We start from the raw sequence: 13,616 nt of genomic DNA, 5'->3' as shown, positions 1-13,616 counted from the left end.
AAAAAGCATCTCCAGGGGGCCCTGAGGATAGGGCAGGAGTGGGAGGCTCTGGCTGGACACCCAGGGAAGAATTTATTGTTGAGCTCAATATGATTCCTGGAGAAATCATTCAGCAAATGCAGCTCAGCGTGGGGCCAAGAGCCCCAGTGCTGTGGTGGGAGCAGTTTGCTTCCCAAAATCCAGCCCCAGAGCCCTGGAGGAGTGATGGGCACCAGCCCCACCTGCACAGAAACAACTGTTTGCCATCAGCTTTTGATTACAACCTTCTTGTCTCCAAGTTTCTGCATCGTTACAAATCCCAGCGTTATTCAAATTGCATCAATTATTCAATTCCTGCTGCTGGGAGGGTGATGGGAAGGTGGCTGTCGCTGAGCAGCACCCACCCGGCCTCCTTGGAGGGATTTCTGATTCCCATGGGATCCCTTTGATCCTGCTAACCTGTGCCTTTGGCTCCTGTGGAATCAGCGAATTGCTCCAGAACCACTTACAAGTTTGTTTCCAGAGGCAATTTGGGAATGATTCAGATAAACTTTCTGTTGACTTTGGGAGCAATTTTTCCAGCAAATTTCCAGCCTAGCACCTGGCATCCACCTCGTTTTGCTGCTTCAACAGCGGGGGCGAGCAATGCCCAGGGTCCTGTCCCTGCCTCATCCCATCCCCATTCCAGCCCCAGGGCAGGGTGATGCTCCAGAGCTTCCCCATCACTTTCAGGGTGAAAACCCACTCCCAGCACCATCACCCCAAGGGTCTTGGCACCAGGGTGCCACCAGCAAAGGGACTGCCGTGGATGCCACCATCAGCCCCCCGTGCCACCCCTCCCGCCCCGTTCGTGCCCCGGCGCGGGTGTCACACAGATGAATGGTCCCTGTCATCGCCCCGTCCTGCCCCGAGGAGGTGTCACCGTGATTTATGGCTCTGGTGGTGGTGGGGACCGGCAGCCACAGCCCCAGGCCCCGCCGGCACCGCTCGTCCCCGGGGTCAGCTCTGGGGACACGGGGGCCGGTCCCCGCGGGGGCTGTGGGGACAGTGGGTGCTGCCAGCTCTTCCCTCGGGGTGCTGGGGGCCGAGATCCCAACGCGGGGAGAAATAAATCCCATTTCTGGGGGAGTTAAAAAGGGGGCTCAGGGCTCTGTGCCCGCAGAGCCCCGGCAGCGGCTCCTCTGGGGGCTGCAGTGGGGCTGAGCCCAGTGCAGCGTTCCCGGGAGAGGAACAATCTCAGATCCCATGCAGCCCCTTTGCCTCACTGCCTCCACCATTCTCAAGGCTGAGATTCCCGATAGGATTGGGAAGGAACAGGCGGGAATGCTCCAGGGAGCTGCCCGCTCCCACGTTCACCCAAAGGACCCACCGAGGCTGAAATATCCCCTCGGTGCTCCACATTCTGCTCCGCACACCCCCCACTTCATTTCATTCTTCTCGAGGAAACCAGAGGCAGGTTTTGCCCGAGATCTCCAATATTGGTTCTTTCCCACTGGGAAATTGTATAAAATTCCAGAGAAACGACGCAGCCGGCGCTGGCAGCCACGACCCAGAGCTGCTCAGAAATTGCCTCAGTTAAATGAAATCGAAATAAAATCGGGGACGTGGTTGACATGCAAAGGTGGGCGATGGCACACGGGTCCTCATCCACCCCCTCCCGCCCTGCTCCATCCCCATCCCACCCCAGGATCCCGACCCTGCTCCTGCCATCGCTGTGTCGCTGCCTCCCCTCAAATGGGGGCCCAGATTTCTTTGCTTTCGGTGACTTTTTCCAGGCACGAGGATGATTAACACATCAAAAGGCTGTTTTGCTTTGCTTAACAATATTATCTGCTTAACTGCCCCGTTAATTGAATCAGGCAGCGTTTGTTTGTGCAGGGGGAGTCACCCCAACAAGTCTATTTTATTTTGATGACTTTTGTGTCCTATTAATGGGTTTTAATGCTGGCTCTGCCTCGAAGCAGAGCTGGGCAAGGAAAGCAGGATGGCCATGGAGGGGTCCCAGTGTTTTATCCATGAAATCCTGGCTCGTGGATTCTCTCGAGCACCTGAAGGTGAGGCTGGCACAAAGGGCAGGGATGGGACCCTCAGTGAGGACAGAGCCACTCCTGCTGCCCTGCAAGTGCCAGGTGAGTGCCTCAGGTGTCCTCAGTGTCCCTGAGCATCCCAGTGCCCTGAGCGTCCCCAGTCCCTCAGTCCAGGCAGATTCAGCCCCTGTGCCAGGTGCCAACATCCTTCCTGCTTCCACAGCTGGCAGATCCCCCTCCAGAGCTGGGAGCAGGGACAGGGACAGCGTCACCCCCGGGGATGTGCTGGTTGGGGTCCCTCAGCGGGACAAGGATGGGCTGTGGGGACCACAGGGACGGCTGAGGCTGGGGATGACGCCCTGCAACCCCAGTTCGTGTCCCAGATTCCCAGTCCCTCTGCAACCCCTCCATCTCAGGGTGGAAACCGGGAAACTCAACCAGATTGGGAATACAGCCCCAGGGATCCCCCCCCCCCAAAGCACCCACTGAGTTTTCCCCGCCGGGCGCTGCAGCGGGGCCTCTGAGACCCCCCTCGAGCCCCCCCGGCTCGCTCTCCCCCTCTCCTCCCAAGGCTCCTACGCCTGAACTGCACGAAATCAGATTAAGGGCAGCAGACAAAGCCCCGCGCAGGAATAAACACCGCGGAGCGGGGATGGGGCCGCCGGGAAGCGGGAAGAGCCCCGGGAATGGGGCGGCTGAGCCCCATGTCCCGCTCAGGGTCCCTGTCCCACACCGAGCAGTGTGGGGACGCGAGGACAGCGCCCAGGTGGACACTGCTGATGGACACTGTGTCCCTGAGCGCCACGCCACGGAGGGGTTCCAGGCCCTTCTGCCAACAGGAGGAGATGCAGGGATGGCTCAGGGGTGGCGGGGACACGAGAGGGCAGCTGGGGATGCTGCGTGGGGACAGTGACCCCGGGGCAGGACCCAGCCAGCAGGTTCGGGTCCCCACGGCTCAGGCCGGGCGCTGCAGACCCGGGGCTTTATCCTTGCACTGCAACCGGGGCCGCCACATCCCTGCTCCTGTTTTCCTCCGGTTCCCGGTGTTCCAGCAGGGCTGGGCTGGGGACGGGCTGGGCGATGCTGGAAGCGGAGGAGACGGGATCGCTGGAGAATCCAGACAGCAAATAATCTGGCTCTGAAAAGAGCTGCTGATGCCTCATTAGCAACTTTGAAAAGCATCCGGTGAAAAAGCCTCTGCCCTTGTGCTGGGGGGTTTCTGCTCATTCCTGCTCTTGTCCTTGATTAATAAGGACATTTGCATGTAAATTGGCTCCTGGATGCTTCCCAGCGGTGCCAGCTCGGGTCTGGCCCCACCTGAGGCTCTCCCAGTCTGCGCCCACTGCCCTGGAATGTCTGTGTGCCCCCGGCATGGCCTGGCACGGCCTGGCATGGCACGGCATTGGCCAGGATGGCACATGGAGCTGGGACACAAATCTGTCCTCTGCTCTGCAGTAACTGGCTTGAGTCAGCAATGTCTGCAGGGCAGGGACACAGGGCAGGGACACGGGACAGGGACACGGGACAGGGACACGGGACAGGGACGCAGGGCAGGAACATGCAGCTGGGACACACGGCTGGGATGTGGGACTGGGACACAGGACAAGGACACAGAGCTGGGACGTGGACTGGGGACATAGAACACCAAGAGGCAGCAGGGACAGGGAGTGGGGACAGGGAGCTGGGAGAGGGAGCAGGGACACAGGGTCCCCTGGGGAAGCCGCCAGCCCCGCAGTGCCCGGGTTCGTGGTGCTGCTGCCCAGCTGTGTGAGCAGCTCCGCTGTGGGTCGTACGAAGGCTTTTCCAGTTGTTGGAACATGCTCCTGCTCCTGCCCGCACTCCCCTGGGATGGCATTTTCCAAAACAAATGCATTTGCTGGATGCATGTGGGGAAGTGCCTCTCCACCGGGCGATCTGTCTGCCTGTTTGATGTCTGTTCCCACATCGTGTCATTTTAAAAGGCAACATTTTGTTAATGGAAAACCCGGCCTGGCTCTCCCTTCTCCTCTTCCTTCTCCTCTTCCTTCTCCTCTTTCCCAGCCTCGAGGGATGGGGGACAGGATAGGGGACAGGCCATGTGCCACCAGCACTGCCCACGTGCCACTGCTGCTGCCACTTCCAGAGCAGTGGTGTGAGGAGGAGAAAGGGGAAGCACAACCCTGACTGTGGGTAGGTGGCACAGGAAGGAAAGCTCATCCCCTCAGCCATGGCAGGGAAAGGGGACAGGAGTGTCACCTGCACCCTCCCACTGGGTACAGCCACACCACCATGGCAGGGAGCTGCTCCTCCAGGGTCCTGCAGAGCTGGGGGGGTCCCACACTGGCTGGACCCCCAGAAGGCACAGCCAGACTGCATCTGCACCCCAACCCAGCCTTGGGGACAGCAACACCCATCAGGGCAAAGCCAAGTCTGTGAGGGGCCGTGGAGCCACCGACCGTGTGACAGCAGCGCCAACAGGCACTGGAGGGAAATCAGCGGGACAAGGGGGCTATTTCCAGCTGGGCACAGTGTGCCACCGCCACTGCCGTCACTGTCACCGCCTGCCAGCCCCTCGGCGATGGAAGGGGCTGGCCCCAGGCGCGGCGCCGGGGGGATGGCCGGGAGCCAGCGCTGCCAGCGCTCGGGTGACGCTGATTTCCCAAACACGGCGCGTAGCGAAGGGCGACGCTCCCCCGGCACAGCGAATTCCCCAGCCCCCGCTAATCAGCAGCCAGCGCTTAACTGGCACATTTCTGCCTGGCTGGGGTCTCTGCCAAGGAGGGAACCTCAGCGCTGCTGGCAGCCGTGGCCTCCTGTGCCCTCGGTGGGGATGGAGATGGAGTGGGGACAGGCTGGGGCGACTGGGGCCACCCACGGCGTCTGGGCTTGACCACATCCCTCAGCTTGGGATGTTCCCATGCCAGTGCCACCACCGTGGGCCCCAAACCAGCCGTCCTGCAGCGGGGGTGACGCCGGCGGGGCCGCGGTGCCGTGCGCGGGGGTGACGCTGGCGCGAGCCCCCGTTTGTGTCGCTCCCAACCTGCCAGCGCGAATCAAAGGAGCTGCCACGCACGCCGCAGCCCTTTCTTCTCATATCACTCACACCACTGCCACGCTGCATTGTGACAATGGGGTGTAATTAAGGTGTCAGCATATCATTTAGCCTTTTCAATATAAAACCGGGAGACAGGCTGGGAAATCTGTAGTCTTCTCTTTAATGAGGAATGTAGGGGGGAAAGAGGAGAAGTGGAGGTAGTGGCTTGGCAAGGGTGGGACAAAAGGCACCTCCGTGGTGTGGGGTTCTGGAGGATGCAGGGCACTGGGCTGGCACACTGCTGTGGGCACCTGTGCTCTGCTGGGATTACCCAGGGCAGGAGGGAGAGAGGGCCCTACTGGGGCCAAGCACTCCCAAGGCTCTGGGAGCATCCCTGGGGGCCTGCAGGAGCCACCAGCACCCGGAGAAAGGGACTGGCAGTGCCATGCAGGGCATTCCAGGTGGCTCCCACCTGGAAGTCATGCTCAGATGCTGCTCCCATGCCTTGGGGGCCTTGCAGAGCTGTGTGGGACACACGACAAGCTCATGGCCTGACCAGTGACAAGGGATGGAGCCACGTGTGCCACGTGTGCCATGAGCTCACGCTTGTGCCACAGCAGCAGCAGGTTTGATCAGTGCTGCATCCACCACGTTGCTGTTAGGGCCATCCTGGCCCTGTTAACATTTTTCCCAATTCCCAGCAATGCTTACACCAGGACACCCTGGCTTGTCCCTGTCCCCCCACACCACCCCATGGGCACCGCAGCGCTCCGGGGCTCGCTGCAATCCAGAGGGCAGCGAGTGAGTTCAACGCCATCAATAATCCCTGATGGCTACAGAAAGCGCTTTCCCGAGGAATAAATTCTTGCTGCATCAAAAGGAAGCTGCAAATCAATGCGGGAATCGCTCATTCTGAACGATGGGAACTGGTCTCGCTACAGTGGGAAGCATTAGCTGGGAACGGGGGTGGCACAGGGCCGGGAGCACCAGTCCCCTCCATAAACTGGCAACCAAAATTAATGATGGGCTGAAACAGGAGAGGGATGATCCATCCCGGTGTCCCTGCCCAATCCCGCCACTGTGCCGGCTCTCAGAGCATGGCTGCAAACTCCTGGCCCTGCTGCCTACTGGAGCAAATTCCAAATTCCATTTGGGATTTTTTTTTTGTGTGTGTGTCTTGTATGATCCCTGACAACTTTTCCGGGCGGGCCGGGCGGTTCAAAGCCGCAGCGGTGGTCCTGGAGCAGCCTCCGCCTCCATCCCCGCCTTTGTCTGTGCCGGCTCCGGCTCTCAGGGCACTTTGGGAGAGATGGATGTGCGGCCCCGCCGAGGCAGACATGTTCCAGGCGAGATCCTGGGAAGAGGTTTCCTTAGCAACAATAATGAAGTGTGAGCGAGAGAAAAGCTCTCCCGGCTCTGCTCCCTTCTCTGGGGACTCCCAGCAGGTTCGGGCACCCCAAGAGGAGGCATTCCAAGTGTCCGGGATGAGTGCTGGAGTGGGAGTGGAGCCGCTCCACATCCTGGCATTGGGATCAGCTGGGAGAGGGGGATCTGGCTGCAGCACTGCGTGTGCTCAGAAGCCAAACCAGAGCAGGAGTGGTGACCCCGGTACCATCCGAGCATCCCAAGGAGCAGCCTTGCCTCCCAAATCCCCGAGATGCCTCTGCTCAGGAGGATGGAGATGTACCATGCACGGGGCCACGGAAGCAGCTCCCGAATCCCAGCTCCAGTGGGAAGCCCTGAGATGGGTGACCCCATCCCTGGCAGCAGCAGGTGACACGATCTGCCTGGCAGCTCCTGCTGGGATGCTTGGGAAGCGGGATGTGGTGTCCATACTCCGGGAAACATCTGCTGGAGCAAGGGACAGGGGTGGCTGTGCTGGGACAGCTCCTGCTGCATGCTCCAGGTCCAGCAGGACCCCCCAGCTCCCTCAGGGAGCTCCGGCTCCTCCGTTGCATCCCTGCTCCAGCCTCAGCTCCACGCCCCCTCCTCGCGGCCCCGCTGGCCGGGGATGGCACTGTGCCTCGAATCACAATTACAGTAAATAAATCCTATTAGAAGGACTTTTACTACCGCATGCTCCTCATTACAATCTGCCCAAACCCCCGGCTCCTGGGATCGCCCTGGTAATGAGGCCGGGATGGATGGATGCGGGAAAATTAACGCCGCTACAAGTTAATTTGTTTTTATTAGCACGCGGCGGCTGGCGGGGGGGGGGTGGGCGGTGGGGAGGGGGTGCCATCCTGCTGGAGCAGCGCAGGGATGAGGATCCCTCGTGGCACCTGGATCACCGCGTGCCATCGTCCCCCCAGCCACCGCCCGGCTGCCCTTGGCCTTGGGGACAGCCCTGTCCCACCCCGGGGTGGGATGGGCAGATGGCAGTGAGGAACCAGCTCGCTGGGCGAGGTCACATCTCATTAATAAAGGCTAATTAAGAGGAAATCATCAAAGAGAGGGGCTGGAGTTGTCTGAATAACCCACGCAGGTGCTGCTGGTAATTAACTCAGGGGTGTGACAGTTCCTGTGGCACCAGGGGGTCCCTGGGAGCATCCCCGTCCCCATCCCCTGTCCTGTGGCCACCGAGTGTCCCCTCGTGCCCTCTGTGGCACCAACAACCTTTGCTGCAGGAACAGCTGGGCCTTCCTTGGGCTTGGAAAATATAGATCCCACCGTTAATAATACATACATTTATTAAAATTAAACCACCGGCAGATATTACATCCAGCGGCACTGAATTATGGATAGACCTCAGCCCAACCTTTGTTTTTAATTAAAAAGCCCCTTTCAGTAATTCCATTAAAGCAGCAGCTTATGTTTTCCTCCTCTTCCCCGCTTTCAAGCGCGATCCGGCAGCGTTCGGGTTGCGCTGATGAAACGGCTTTGAAGTTTCATGAATTGCTGATGTAATTGAATAAAAATAATATTAAGGGGAGAGAAGGGGCGGAGGGAGAGAGAGAGAGAGACTTTTCTCTAAACCTAAATCCTAATGAAATCACCTTAGTACGCCGAGCGGAGTGACAGCGAGCCACTGGATTTGTGCATATTCCCGTAATCCTAAACCCATTAGGCAGGAGGCTCCGTGCAAACCACATGTTGCGGATTACACCTGGGAAAAAGGCTCCTGCAAAACCTTGAACCTTCCCTTAATTGCCGGGGGGAGGCGCAGACACCCCCCCGAGGACGGGAGGTGCAGCTCAGACCCCCCTTGCCAGCAGCTCTTTAGTGCTTTTTTAGGGGATTAAGGTGGAGAGCTCTCCAGTTGTTTTGCTGTGTAGTGTCATTAATGGAATTTTTGCCGTCCCTCAGCTGCTTTTGGAAGAGCGGCTGCCCCTGGGATGCCCGGCTGGAGGGAATGTTTGGGGTGAGCTCTGGTGGCTGCTGGTGCCTCCAGAAGCCCACGTGGCTGTGGCAGGAAAGGGGACCATGATCTCTGGGAGTGGGAGGAGAAAGAAGGTGTCCATGGGAGAGCAACCTGGTCCACTGGAAGGTGTCCCTGTCCATGGCACGGGGTTGGAACCAGGTGATCCTTAAGGTCCCTTCCAACCCAAACCATTCCAGGATTCCGCGATCCTACGACAAACTCGCCTTTCCCTTCTTCTCTCTCTCCTAATTCCTTCCTTCCCAATTTAAGCTCCTCTCCAGGATAATGCAATAAAGACATGAAGCACCTAATTTTCGGTGGGGGACAACAGACGCGACGGTGTATTTACCCAGTCAAACCATTATGAAATCCTACAATTAAGGCTTCAATCAGATAAATGCAATTACATAATACGATCTTATACGATATAATTAAAAACATCTGCAATCAAACCGAAGCCGATGGTACAGTAATCCTTAATCAGAAATTACCCAGCTCCAGCGGAGAGGTTCCGTCCCCGAATCCGGCGGGACACGGTGGCAGCGGCGCCATCCCCCACTGAGGCAGGATGATGGTGGCCATGGGTGGCCACGGGGAGCTGGAGGGACCTCTGGGCCAGCCCGTCTGGTCCCTGCCTTGCCATGCCCCCAAATCCATGCCCACCTCCCGTGGGACACCGGCTTTTGGGCACTGTGGCACACAGAGGTTGTATCACACACAAGGAAGGTGTCCCCAGCCCTGCCGGGGTGTCAGGCTGGCAGTCCCTGCCTGCAAAGCGACCAGGGATTCTCCCTGGGAATGGGATCGCACATCAACATCCACTTTTGGTTGCAGCAGCCATGCCAGCCCCTCATCCCGGTGCTGGGCCGGGCTGAGCCGTGCCGAGCTGTGCCAGCTGCGGCTCCAGGGCGTTGTGCCCAGCCCTGGCGCGTCCCCGCGGCCGCCGGCTGGCACCAAATGAAGACAAATGGGCTGGGTGACACATCAGCATCCATTAACGGCAGCACCGTGTCGGGAACGCTGGGGACGTGCCAGCACTGGCAGCAGGACCGGCAGCACTGGGTCCAGCACCCCACCCGGCAGCCCAGGGTGTCAGCGGTGTCAGCCTTGGGCTTCCACACCCCCAGCTCGGCTCTGCCCAGAGCCCACCCGGAGCTGTTGGCGAGGGAAGGAGCTGGACGCGATCCAGCCCTGGCAGCACGGCCCCATCACATCCCCATCGCTCTGAGCCCCTCACCCCTGCAGCCCCAGCTCCTGCCCTCACACCTGCCTCTCACAGGGCCTTTTTGGGGGTGCACACATGGACCCCCCCATGCCGGTGCCGACTCATCTCTCAGGTGGCTCAGGCATCCCAGGACGTGGCAGTGCCAGAACTGGAAGGAATATCCAGCCCATGCGGTGCCTGTGCCGCAGTTCTCCAGGGGGGGATCAGGAGCAGCCTCGGGATGAGGCGGGAGCACCGACCCTGCCAACCTTTTCCACCCCCTGACCTTTCCCCAGCCCCTCTCGGAAATGCCACGGAGCTCCTCGCCCGGCCAGACGAAATGTCAGGGAAGGTGGATGGAATATTTCCAGCCGCTGCGCCGGCTGCTGCGGGGGGTTTTCCCCAGCGCTGCGAGCGGCTCCAGAGGGAGCACGGGCTGTGCTCCAGCCTGCCCCCATCCTTGTCCCCATCCTCATCCCTGTGCCACCCCGGCGCAGGGCCAAGCCGCGCTCGGCTGGCTGCGAGCGTTTAAGCAGAATTGAGTGTATGTTCAGGCACTTTCAAACACAAGTAATCTTCATCTGGGAGACGGGAAGTGAAATATGTTATTGCCGGGCGCAGTAAATTACCCGTGCCAGCCCCAGCGGATAAAACATCGCCGTCGCCGGCCGGCGCAGTCACTCACCCGCGCTGGGCCACCACCGTCCTATCAATTACAAAATAAATGGCTGCTGGTCAGCCCGGACACGGGGCCAGGGCTTGTGTGGCCACCGTGGCACCGGGACCTGCCCCAGCACCAGGCAGCACCCGGTGCTGGCGGATGGATTCCTCCTGTAAAGCACCAGAAGGACAGCGGGAGCTGGGGATGGCCCGGCACTTCCAGCAGCTCCTCCAAGCAGCTCGTTGTGCCGGCTGGTTCAGCTCCCGCTCCCCGGGAGTGGCCCCAGAGGGGTGTCCTTGTCATCGTGGTGATGCTGCTTCGTCAGGGCTAACGAGCTGCCGCCGCGGCGGAAGCGCCCGGGGAAGGCGAGAGGCGAGCGCGCAGCTCCCTCTCCTTTATTTTCCTGGGAAAGACCTTCGGAAAGCCAAGCCTGAGCCTCTAAAATAAATAAAATAAATTCCTGCAACTTTAACAATCATTGTGTTGGATTTGGGAGATGTTATTCCTTGTGACAGACAAGGGCAATTATCTGCTATCCGCCAGCAGTTTTAGCCTAATTTCATTACTGCTGTGCAATTCTTCCCGAGCCGCCAGTCTATCACTGTCTCCCAGAAAGGATTAGCCGGCACTTTCTTCATCTTCAAATGAATTTTAGCTGTCATGCCCTTGATGAATAGAAGAGGGAGGACGGTGAACCCACGCCAGTGAGCATGGCAGCCTGGCTGTGCCGGCACCGGGACCGTGCTGGAGCATCACCGGAGCTGCCGGGATGTGCCCTGGGATTTCCTGCCATGCAGGATGAATCGGCCACGGGGTTTTCTTGGAGAACACACTGGAAGTGGGCAGGGCTCGAGCTGGTGCCCAGCATCCAGGAGGGATTAAAATGACAGGATCTGTAATACAAGGAAATAATGAACATGCCATCCTTCCCCCTCGCCAGGAGATGCTTATCTGTCAGCCCGGGCCACTGAGGGATAGAGAAAAGCAATTTCAACTTCAGAGCTGAAACTGCAGATGATGCTGCAGGGAGAGCATCCAGGAGACGGTGTCCCGGGAGGATCCACCACGGTCCCGGAGCTGACGGGAGAACTGAGGCTTCATTTTCCTGGCCAAGCTGGAATAAGGCACAGGGAGCCCAGCTCAACGTGTGCCAGAGCATCTTGTCCCCATGGCCTCAAGCTGTGCCAGGGGAGGGTCAGGTTGGACATCAGGAGGAATTTCCTCATGGAAAGGGTGATCAGGCGTGGGAAGGGGCTGCTCAGGGAGGTTTGGAGTCCCCATCCCTGCAGGTGTCCAAGGAAGGACTGGACGTGGCACTCAGTGCTCTGGGCTGGGTGGGAAAGTGGGGATTGGGCACAGCTTGGACTCGATGGTATTGGAGGTCTTTCCCAACCTGAATGATCCTGGGATTCTGTGAAGTAACAGGGGAAACACTTGAGCCCACCAGCAAGGAGAGCCCAGCTGCCCTCGGGACACCCAGAGGGGTGCAGGCCCATCCCGGGTTCCCCCAGGATGTGGGACGTCACCTTGCGTAAAAGGAAGCTCAGGAGCCGGGGGCTGGCGCCGGCCCAGGGGCTCCGTTATTTTTGTAAACGTTCATTGCCACCCGGCACAGCATCCTGGCAGAATATTTTAGCACCTTTAATGCAATTTCCTACTCCCTCTGAAATACCATTTTAATAGAACCCAGCCACACCGTGTACCTGCTCCCTAATAAACCTCTGCGACTTTAATGAACTAAATAGCAAATTACTTTTTTATTCAAGAATGAAATTTCATCATATTCATAATTCATATTTTATTTCAGACATCTGCTGCTGATTACATTACATTTAACTAAAATTAGATGATGCTCAGAATGTAATTAAGCCCCTGCCAAATTCTCTGGCCCACCAATACCAGCCTCGCTCAGCGGGGGCCGCTTGGAACCTAATATGTAATTAGGAGCTATTTTCTAGCTGTTTTTAAAGTCTGAAAATTAGCTGCCTTTATTAATCACACAGACAAATATAAAGCAGAGCCAACGCTTGCTGAAATTTCTAAAAAGGATTTTTTTTTAATTATACACCACATAGCGCTGAGACTCATTTTGAATGTTGATTTGTTGTGCACTGACATTTTGACAACTAGTTCTCAATTTGTCTGTCGTAGTTAGGCAACAACAAAGCAGACGGTAATACTTAACTTTCAAAACCTTCAGCGTGCTGGGAGGGGAGAGGGATGGGGGGGGACGGGCTCCCCACGAGCCCTGGGAATGGGAGAGCCCCGAAATCCCTGGGGATGGGAGGCAGAGGGGACAGCGAGCCCTTCTGCAGAGGGAGGTGCCAGATGCACAAAAGGGCTCGGGGGGGGGGGTCCCGACTCGCCCCGGGGGACTCCCACACCCCCCAAACCCTTTGGGCGTATCCGAGGACACGGCGCTGGCCCCGCAGGTGGTCCCAGTGCCACCCCCTGTCCCCAGGAGGGACCCCGGGAGCAGCGGGAGCCCCGAGGGGTGTGAGCAGCCCCCCAGCCCCTCGTGGCTGCGCGCTGACATTTCCTCTCTCTCCCTGACCCTGTTCCTGCTCTCTCCGTGATCTCCAATAATGTCACTGCCTCCTCTGCATCTACTCAGCGGAGCAGAAAGAAGGCACTGCTGACACGGAGCGCAAACAAACAATAATACCATCTGTGCCTGCCAGGGCCGGCCGGGGAGCGCCGGGGTCCCGGCTCATGGGAGGACGTGCCGGAGAGGGCAGGAGCCCTCCGGGGCACTGGGACATTCCCCAGGGATGGGGGGAGACACCCCAGCAGCGATGCTGCCCCAGGCACCGGCTGCGAAGGAAGATTTTAAAAGGTATTTTTATATAAAGTGTTTTCCTTTTCGCTGTCACTAAGCAGCGGTGACCCCCAGCTCTCACCGGACCTCCACGTTCCGCAATTCCTCAGTCAGTCCCTCCTTTAGGCTGGAGCACAGCCTCCCCTCCCCGTCCCTGTGCTGGCTATTAGAGGCAAAGCCAGGCTCGTTAGTCTTTCTGCAAAGCTCGTAATGTGAAAAATGAAGCTCAAGAAAAATTAGCCAAATTACCAGGCTAATCCTTCAGCAGCAATCGCTGCCCTGCTGCACATCCGTCCCGCGGGGGGCCTGGGAGAGGAGGGGACAATCCATGGGGAGAACACGCTCCACAGGCTTCGGTTTTGTTCCCAAAGCAGCAAAGCACGGGAGAGACAGGGCTGTGCCTCATTCTGCCCCACTCCGTGTCCCCGTGGAGCATCAGTCCCACGGCAGCAGCTGCCCGGGCTGAGGAGGGGCAGCGATGGGGGCCCTGTGTCCCAGGGCTCAGGAAGTCACAGCAGGAGGTTGTCACTTGGTGTAAGTGAAGGGTGTGGAA

This window comes from Coloeus monedula (assembly GCF_965178545.1).
Source record: "Coloeus monedula genome assembly, chromosome: 18".
In the NCBI taxonomy this organism is placed as follows: domain Eukaryota; kingdom Metazoa; phylum Chordata; class Aves; order Passeriformes; family Corvidae; genus Coloeus; species Coloeus monedula.
Note: the sequence above shows the minus strand (reverse complement) of the source record.